A 10,516-nucleotide genomic window follows, 5' to 3' on the forward strand; every position below is an offset into this window, starting at 1 on the left:
GCTGGTTGACTCCAGAAATGGCCACAAAAGCCAAGTCTGGGCCAAGCTGAAGACAGGAACCTGGAACTCCATCCAGGTATCCTGCATGGCCAGCATCACATGCAGTAACTTAACCCACTGAGCAGCAACAACACCCTCCCCATAATGATTGTTGTACTTTTATTGTTTTTTTAGAGATTGGATTTTTTCTATATAGATAGAACAATGAGACATAAATGGCTCTTCCTTTTGGACTCTAGCCTGTTCCATCATTTCTTACTTTTTTTATGGAATGGATCACTCCAACAAAAGGGACGCTTCACCATATTTTCTACTTAGTATTATTTAGTATTATCCTACCTGACTTTGACTAAATACTATAATCACAAACATGTTGTTCTCAAAAGCTAAAGAAGTTAATGCAGGGGCTGGCACTGTTGTGCAGTGGGTTAAAGCCCTGGCCTGAAGTGTTGGCATTCCATATGGGCATAGGTTCTAGTCCCGGCTGCTCTACTTCCAATCCAACTCTCTGGTATGGCCTAGGAAAGCAGTAGAAGATGGCCCAAGTGCTTGGGCCCCTGTGCCCATGTGGGAAACCCCGAAGAATCTCCTGGCTTTGGATGGGTGCAGCTCCGGCCTTTGCGGCCATCTGGGGAGTGAACCAGCAGATGGAAGACCTCTCTCTCTGTCTCTACCTCTCTCTGTAACTCTGTCTTTCAAATAAATAAGATAAATCTTTAAAAAAAAAAAAAGAAGTTAATACAGTCTTAAGTGGTACTTTCAAAAGGCCTGGCTTTGTTTTTCTCTAGCTTATTGATCTTTGTTGTATGTGTGACTTTTTCTTAGCCAGGGATTACTTTATTAAAGCATATAATTTTTGAAACAGTAAATAGCATTTTTATTGTTTTGCTGGACAGATAAATATTTTTTGTGGCTTATTTTGTCTAATGTTTTATTTATGTTAAATGTTGGACAAATACATCGGATAGAGGTAGACAAACTATAATTGCAGGCCAAATCTGGACCACTACCTGTTTCTGTTTTTTTTTTTTTTCAAATAATTATTTATTGGAGCACAGCTATGGTTATTTGTTTATTTATTGTCCATAGCTGATTTCACACTACATTAGCAGATTTGAACAGTTACAACAGAGACCTTATGACCAATAAAGCTGAAATATTTACTTTCTGGTACTTTGGAGAAAAACTTTGCCTACTTTTGATCTAGATTGTTAATCTTTAATCAAGATGTTAATATAGGGACCAATGTTGTGGTATAGCAGGTAAAGCTGCTGCCCATGACACTGGCATCACCTATGGGCTCCAGTTCCAGCTCTGCTGTTCCACTTCTGACCCAGCTCCCTCCTAATGGCCTGGGAAAAGCAGTGAATGATGGTCCAAGTGTTTGGGCCTCTACTACCCTCATTGGAGAGCCAGATGAAGCTCTGGGTTCCTGGTTTCAGCCTAGCACATCTGTTGTGGCCAGCAGATGGAAAACCATTCACTGTGTTACCCCCTCTCTCTCGAATTCTGACTTTCAAAATAAATAAAACTTAAAAAAAAAAAAAAAAATGTTAATAGGGGCCCAGACCAGAATGCCTTAAGGGCTGTTTCTGAGGTCAGAAGTGCTACTTAAAGCATTTGTCATTCTATGAGTCTCCTGTGTGGACTGTTTACCATGTTAGAGCATTCCTCCTTTTTAATTCTATTATTATTACCAGACATTTGATCCCATTTACATAATCACTTTAACACTGAATCCTATCTATATGTTCACTTTAACACTGAAGATGGCATTTTTACCACAGAGCTGAATGGGATTTGGGGTCCCATAGCCAGTTTTTAAACTGTATCCTTAGAAGTAAGTCTATAGGAATGTATGCAGAACTATACAGCTTTACAATTACAAACTTTCTCCTCCCTCTCTTATTCCAACTCTTATGTTTTACTGAGACCTATTTTCAATTGACTTTATACACACATGATTAATTTTATGTAAAGTAAAAAGTTCAACGAATAGTATGAAAAAAAAAAAAACTGGTCCTCAATAGTCAAGACAAGAGCTGTTCAAGCATTGCTTCTCAAAATATGAATTTTACTTCTACAGATTTCCTTTTAAGTGCTCTACTAGTTATAACAAATCAGGGAGAACATATGGTATTTGTCCCTTTGGTACTGGCTTATTTCACTAAGTATGATGTTTTTCAGATTCATCCTTTTTTTTTTTTTTGTAAATGACTGGATTTCACGATCTTTTTTTTACCACTGTGTGGTATTCCATAATGTACATATCCCATCATTTCTTTATCCAGTCTTCAGTTAGAATAAGAAGAGAAAATCTGATGGATTTTTAAATATTGGAAAACGTACTGATCATGTTTTAGTAGTTTCAGGCGATAAAAGCCACAATAGGTAGATTAAACACAATAGTATTTATTAATTACAGGAGATCTAATGAAAGATAATATATCAAAAATAATTTCTAAAACCCCATCAAAGAACTAGATCATCAAGAGAACTACTGTCTCTGTCATCAGGAACCTTTCACAAGAGAAAGTTATCTGCCAATAACAAAGCCACCAAACTAGATACTGCCTGAAGGATCAAGATGTCTTTGCTACAGACTGTGTGCCTAAAAAATGGATGACTTGTGCTCTCATCTCTCTTCATACAGCTCATTTCCAAGTTAAAGTAGGATTTGAGTGCATATCATTTATTGACCCTATGTCATATCCAGAATCCTAGCTATAAGAGATGCTGTGGGGGCTGGCGCCGTAGTGCAGCAGGTTAAGCAATGGCCTGCAATGCTGGAATCCCATAATGGCACTGGTTTAAGTCCTGGTTGCTCCACTTCCAATCCTGCTCCCTGATAATGCACCTGGGAAAGCAGCAGAGAATGGCCCAAGTCCTTGGGCCCCTGCACCCATGTGGGAGACCAGGAGGAAGCTCGTGGCTCCTGGCTCTGGCCTGGCCAGCCCTGGCCTTTGGGACCATTTTGGGAGTGAACTAGCAGATGGAAGATCTTTCTCTTTCTTCCCCCTAGCCCGTCTCTCTCTGTCTCTCCTCTCTATAACTCTACCTTTCAAATAAGTAAATAAATATTTTTAAAAAAGAGATGCTGTGAAATATAGTTCGTAGATTCCATTCTTTGAAGCTAAAAGAATGTTCAAGTAGATGTTAAATAAGCCAATCCATTATATCTATCACAAAAGGAGGAATGAAACATATTCATCACAGACCAGATGTTGGTTGACACAGAAAATCCAAAAGAAGCTACTGAAAACCTAGCATTTATAATTAGTCACAAACCAGACTGATAAATATATATAAAACAATCACTGACAACTTTGTACAGCAAATTAAGCATTTGGAAAATGGTATAAATTGATCATGTTGATAACTGAAGCAAAATATTTAAAAAATTTATTTATTTATTTATTTGAAAGGCAGAGTTAGAGGGAGGAGAGATGGAGAGAGAGAGAGAGATCTTTCATCTGTTGATTCACTCCCAAAATGGCCCCAATGGACAGGGCTGGGCCAGGCCTAAGCCAGGAGCCAGGAACTTTTTTGAGGTCTCCTACATGAGTGGCAGGAACACATGTACTTGAACCATCACCTGCTGTTTCCCAGGTATTTTTGCAGGATGCTGAGTCAGAAGTGGACTAGCCAAGACTTGAACTGGCACTTGAATATAGGATGGGGCATGCCAAGCAGTGACTTAAACTACTGAGTCCCAGTACACACTTCTTCAAAACTGCTAATATCAAGGAATAAAGTTTTAAAGATATACACAAGATCAAATGAAAATAAGTTAAAGAATATGCTTAAAATAATAATAAATGGATACATGGTCAATTTCCTTAAATGGAAAGACTGAATAGAATAAAGATATCTTAACATAAACATAATGCATTTTAATCAAAATATCAATGGAATTTTTATAGTATTTGAAAAATTTTATTCTGTTTTTTATATTTTATTTATTTATTTGAGAGGTAGAGTTACAGGCAATGAGAGGGAGAGACAGAGAAAAAGGTCTTCCTTCCGTGGGTTTCAGTCCCCAGATGGCCGCAACGGCTGGAGCTGCGCCAATCTGAAGCCAAGAGCCAGGAGCTCCCCCCAGGTCTCCCATGTGGGTACAGGGGCCCAAGGACTTGGGCCATTTTCTACTGCTTTCCCAGGCCATAGCAGAGTTGGCTTGGAAGAGGGGCAGCCAGGACTAGCCCAGCTGTTTATCTGGAAAAGAAAAGGCACAAGAATAGTAAATATGTTCTAGGAAAAAAAAAAACATTTATAGTTAAACTTGTACAAATAGGATTTTTTTTTTATTTGAAAGGCAGAGAGAGAGAGAGAGAGAGAGAGATACACAAATAGACAGATCTTCCATCTGTGATTTCACTATTCAAGTGCCCAAAACAGTCAGGACTAGGTCAGAACAAAACCAACCCAGAACTTCATCTAGGTCACCCACATGGAAGGGAGGGATCCAAGTACTTGAGTGGACACCTGCTGCCTCATAGGGTGCATTTTAGCAGGAATCTGAGTCAGAATCAGAGTAGCCAGGAACTGAGCTGGGCACTCCAATAGGAGATTCTGGAGTCCCAAGCAGTAACTTAACTGCTGCACCAAATGCCTACCCACCAATAGTTTCTAAACATGCTATAAATGCTACAGTAATTAAAACAGTGCAACATGGCAATAGATTATAGTGATAAGTTGAAATATAATTTACAAGAGTCCAGAAATGGACACATCTATTTAATACATAACATAACAAAGATAATATTTCAAGTTAACAGGGAAAAGACATCTGGGTATTTTTAGAAAACTATTGGCCATAAAGAATTCAGGCCCACCTATCACATTATAAACAGAAAAAAATTTCAGGTACAATAAGAAATTTAATATGAATGAACATTTTCAGAGGAAAACAGAAAGACTTAGTTGTTCTTTTTAAATTTTATTTGGGAGGCCAAGAGACAGAGAGACAGCTTCCATTCACAGATTTCTCCCCAAATAACTGCAATGGTTGGGGCTGGGCCAGGCTGAAGCAAGGAGCCAAATAACTCAATCCTGGGCAGGACTCAATTATTTGAAGTATTACTGCTGCTTCCACAATGTGTCTTAGCAGGAAGCTGGAGTCAGAAGTTAAAGCCAAGAAAACAGACCCAGGTATTCCATTGTAGAATGTGGATAGCTTAACTGTGTATTTTTTTTTAAGATTTATCTATTTATTTGAAAGGCAGAGCCACAGAGAGGCAGAGGCAGAGGCAGAGAGAGAGAGAGAGAGAGACAGAGAAAGCGAGAGAGAGAGAGAGAGAGAGAGGTCCTCCATCCACTGGCTCATTCCCTAGGTGGCCACAATGGCCAGATCTGAGATGATCTGAAGCCAAGAGCTAGGAGTCCTGTCCGGGTCTCCGACGTGGGTACAGGGGCCCTAGCACCTGGGCCATCCTCTACTGCCCTCCCAAGCCACAGTAGAGAGCAAGATCGGAAGTGGAGCAGCCAGGACCCAAACTGGTACCCACATGGGATGCCGGCACCACAGATGGAGGCCTAACCCACTGCGCCACAGCACCAGCCCCAGCTTAACTGTTTTAGCAACTAGGCTAAACACTAAGCATTTTCTTAAGCAAGATACAAATCTTGAAAGTTATTAAAAAATTTGTACAGAAAATGCAGCAGAAAAGTAAATACTTGGGCTGCAAAACATATCAATTATTTAAAAGAAAAACAATAGACTGGGAAAGATGTTTACGTTATATACAAGTAAAACTGACAAAGATTTAAAAATCAAAACAAAGAAAGTACTATAAATATTTTTGGGAGTGGGTGTAAGGGTGGAATAAAAAACAGGTGGAAACCAAACAACAACAACAAAAAATTCATGAACAGAGGGTATCAGCAGATAGTTCACACAAAAAGACAAATTGCCAGTAAACATGGAAAGAAACCTCATCTTCCAAAAATTTAGAAAAATGCTGCTAAAAACAATCAGAAAATATTTCTTCAAAATACTTATTTTTCATGAACTTTTTGAAAACCACTTATATGCATGGATATCAAAAATTTTTGCAGGGCGGGTGCTGTGGTGTAGCCAATAAAGCCACTGCCTACAGTGCTAACATACCATATGGGCTCCAGTTTGAGACCTGGCTGCTCCACTTCCAATCCAGCTCTCTGCTATGGCCTGGGAAAGCAGTAGAAGATGGCCCAAGTCCTTGAGCCCCTGCAGCCATGTGGGAGACCCAGAAGAAGCTTCTGATCCTGGCTTCAGGTTGACCCAGCTCTGGTCGTTGCAGCTATTTGGAGAGTGAACTAACAGATGGAAGATCTCTCTCTCTCTCTGCCTCTGGTTCTGCCTCTGCCTCTCAGTAACTCTGCTTTTCCAATAAAAATAAATAAATCTTTTTTTTTAGTAAATATAAATTTCCAAAGTACAGTTTATGGATTACAATGGCTTCCCCCCCCCATAATTTCCCTCCCACTTGCACCCCTCCCATCTCCTGCTCCCTCTCCCAATCCATTCACATTAAGATTCATTTTCAATTATCTTTGTATACAGAAGATCGATTTAGTATATATTATGTAAAGATTGCATCAGTTTGTACTCACACAGAAACACAAAGTGTAAAATACTGTTTCAGTACTAGTTATAGCATTACTTCACATTGGACAACACATTAAGGACAGAGATCCCACATGAGAAGTAAGTACACAGTGACTCCTGTTGTTGACTTAACAATTTGACACTCTTGTTTATGGCATCAGTAATCTCCCTAGGCTCTAGTCATGAGTTGCTAAGGCTATGGAAGCCTTTTGAGTTTGCTGACTTCGATCTTATTCTGACAGGGTCATAGTCAAAGTGGAAGTTCTCTCCTCCCTTCAGAGAAAGGTACCTCCTTCTTTGATGGCCCCATTCTTTCCACTGGGATCTCACAGAGATCTTTCATTTAGGTATTCTTTTTTTTTTTGCCAGAGTGTCTTGACTTTCCATGCCTACAATACTCTCATGGGCTCTTCAGCCAGATCCAAATGCCTTAAGGGCTGATTCTGAGGCCAGAGTGCTATTTAGGACATCTGCCATTCTATAAGTCTGCTGTGTATCCCACTTCCCATGATGGATTGTTCTCTCCCTTTTTGATTTTATCAGTTAGCATTAGCAGATACTAGTCTTGTTTGTGAGATCGCTTTGACTCTTAGACCTATCAGTGTGATCAATTGTGAACTGAAGTTGATCACTTGGAGTAGTGAGATGGCATTGGTACATGCCACCTTGATGGGATTGAATTGGAATCCTCTGGCACGTTTCTAACTCCACCATTTGGGGCAAGTCCGATGGAGCATGTCCCCAATTGTACACCTCCTCCCTCTCTTATTCCCACTCGTAAATTTAACAGGGATCACTTTTCAGTTAAAATTTAAACACCCAAGAATAATTGTGTGTTAATTACAGAGTCCCAAAGGGGCAAATATACGTTCTCCCTGATCGGCGACAACTAACTGAGCACCAAAGTGGAAACCTGTTGAAGTGAAGTGGACACTATGAGAAACCCTGACTTGATCAGCTCTTGTCCTGACTGTTGATGTACAATGTAATACTTTACCCATTTTAGCATTTTTTTTTGTTCTAGTACTATTGGCTAAACTCTGTAAAATAAATAAATCTTAAAAAAAAAAACTTTTACACCCAAACAGGCTTATATTTTAATTCTATTTTTCCATGAACTTTTTAAGTATGCTAGTATTTTTCCCATCGAACATGCAAAAAAAACCATAATAGACATGAAGGCAAAATAGCATTGTACAAACATTTAGTAAGAGTGTTGGGAAACAAATGCTAACATATACACTAGATAGGATTATAAATTACAGCAGCCTTTTGAAAGCTAATTTTACAGCATCCATTCAAACTTTAAAACTGTATACTCTTCAAACCAGCAATTCCATTTTTAGGACTGTGCCCCAGATAAATATTTATTCACATAAATTCATAAAGAGCCATTTCCGTTCACTGCACGATTGCTTATAGAGGAGAAAAAATACAGACAAATTAAAAGTGAATGATTATGGAAATGATTAAATATAGTAGTGTGCATTCATATTATAGATAATTTTGTAACAGTTAACGAAAGAAGGAGGAAAATGTTTAAGTACTGCCATGGAATGATCTCCAAGACATATTGTTAAGGAGCAAAGCCAGCTGTAGAATAACACATCAAGTATGATCACACAGTCATACATATTCACATGCATATGAATATGAAAGGGGAAGTGATAACAGTGGTTATCCTCAGGAGTGTAGGTGAGTGGCAACGATAGTGAAACTCAAGGGAAATTCACTACAATTTTTGCCTGTTACTTTTCTCTGATAGTTGACAGATGCATTTATTCATTATTTCATTCACTATTTCTATCATTTAGAAAGTTAACTTTGCAAACTGATTTGGGTTCAGCACTCTCCCTCATCTCCAAATTATTTCTCCTAATTATAAACAACATTTAAATTAAATTATTATTGAAATTATTATCACATTGAGTATCTATTGAGCATTATTACATTGGAATAAGTGCCGTGCAGATTGTCTTACTCACATAATGTTTTAACTGCTTAAAAGGATCAGCTCAGTTTAGTACCATTATTACATGCAAGGTACTTGATGAGTGCTTTACTTATATTCGCTCATTTATCCATTCTACCACCCAGTGATTCAGCTACCATCATTAGCCTTGTTTTCAGGCGAGGGCACAGATATATTGAGATGTTAAAAAGTTGGCCAGCGCCGTGGCTTAACAGGCTAATCCTCCGCCTTGCGGCGCCGGCACACCAGGTTCTAGTCCCGGTTGGGGCACCGGATTCTATCCCGGTTGCCCCTCTTCCATGCCAGCTCTCTGCTATGGCCCGGGAAGGCAGTGGAGGATGGCCCAAGTCCTTGGGCCCTGCACCCGCATAGGAGACCAGGAGAAGCACCTGGCTCCTGGCTTCGGATCAGCGAGATGCGCTGGCCGCAGCGGCCATTGGAGGGTGAACCAACAGCAAAAAGGAAGACCTTTCTCTCTGTCTCTCTCTCTCACTATCCACTCTGCCTGTCAAAAAAAAAAAAAAAGTTTCCATGTTACACAACTTTTCAGTGCTGGAGACCCTGAATCATCATGGAAAACTCAAGCAGTCGTCATACAGATATGAAATGATTCACAATCAAAATTTTGATTTTTAAAAGTTTATCTATGTATTTGAAAGACAGAATGACAGTGAGAGATAGGAACCTGGAACTCCATGCAGTATTCCCAATATGAGTGGCAGAGGCCCAAGTACTTGCGTCATCTCCCATCGCCTTCCCAAGCACATTAGCAGGAGCAGTACTGGGAATTGAGCAGCTGGGACTAGAACTGGTGCTCCAATATGGGATGCCACTGTTGCAAGCTGTACCTTAACCTGCTGTGCCACAAAGATGGCCTCCAAAATTTTCTTTTTTAAAGCTTACACTTCTATTCTGAAAACGTCACTTCATTAAGAGGATCAAAATCCTTTTTTCCTGCCAGTATTTGGAAATTTCTTTCTTCAATGCTGCCTTTTGAAAATTTAATGTACATATTATAGTTAAAAAAAAAAAAAAACTTTGGCTTGACTCATATTGAACTATAGCTGCTATATAGAAGAGAAAAATCAGGGCTGTGCAAATTTTTTTTAACCATTTAAGCTATACTTTATAACCAAATAGTCTTTAATACTAAATAAATATTATTTTATTGCAAAAAAAAGAAAAAACAAACCCTCCCAGTTACAGCAATCCTCCAGTGTGCTTGGGTCTGTCTGTGACTCTGTGTGTTCCTACAGTCTTGTCAGAACAGTTTTGAAACGGTTTGAGGGCTTGCCCTGCTCCATGAAGAACAAGGTTATAGAACTTTCAGACAATCGGAAAATAGGAGAAGAAGGAGGAAAAAGGAAAAAAAAGAGAAAAAAAAGGAAAAAAATAAAAGGGAAAAAAAAAAACAACTTAACAGGTATAATTCTAGTTGAAGAAGCCAAATATGATAGTCAAAAGTGAGGCTCTGAATACTCATAGAACAATGTGAAACCCTTCATTTGCTACCAGTGTTTAATGTCCCAACTCTGACCAATGCATGATATCTTTAAAGGGCAGCTCTTTGAAGGCTGGGCACCTACCACTCATTGCAACTTTACTAGTTCTCCAGAAATTTAGTTATCTAAGTCTCTGGCCCTATCCGCATTTAATCGTTCTAATTGCATTACTTCCTGTTATGACGTGACTATAATTGCCTTTGTTTTAACATTTTATGTTCCTCCCCAGGAATCTCGGAAATACGACTTTTATCTCTGGCTAATCACAGTAACAAAAACACAAAAGGGCTTTATGCAACATCATAAAGTATCTCATTAACAATCACTTTTCTCCATTTATATTGTTGTGCAAAATTTCCAGTTAAATATTATTTTATGAGATTAAGCAGCTTGTATTGATTATACTTTATTTCCATCTATCATCCCATTTCCAATCAATTCTCATCAATATTT

The 10,516-nt window shown here is 38.9% G+C and overlaps 1 non-coding gene across 1 annotated transcript; it reads left to right on the top strand.

The window, feature by feature from the left end:
* The first annotated feature begins 9,764 nt into the window (after positions 1 to 9,764).
* Positions 9,765 to 9,897, top strand: LOC133753907 (small nucleolar RNA SNORA9). The gene has a single exon (XR_009865140.1). It is a non-coding gene; the product is annotated as a small nucleolar RNA SNORA9 (small nucleolar RNA).
* The last annotated feature ends 619 nt before the right edge of the window (positions 9,898 to 10,516 follow it).

This window comes from Lepus europaeus, chromosome X, assembly GCF_033115175.1.
Source record: "Lepus europaeus isolate LE1 chromosome X, mLepTim1.pri, whole genome shotgun sequence".
NCBI lineage: Eukaryota > Metazoa > Chordata > Mammalia > Lagomorpha > Leporidae > Lepus > Lepus europaeus.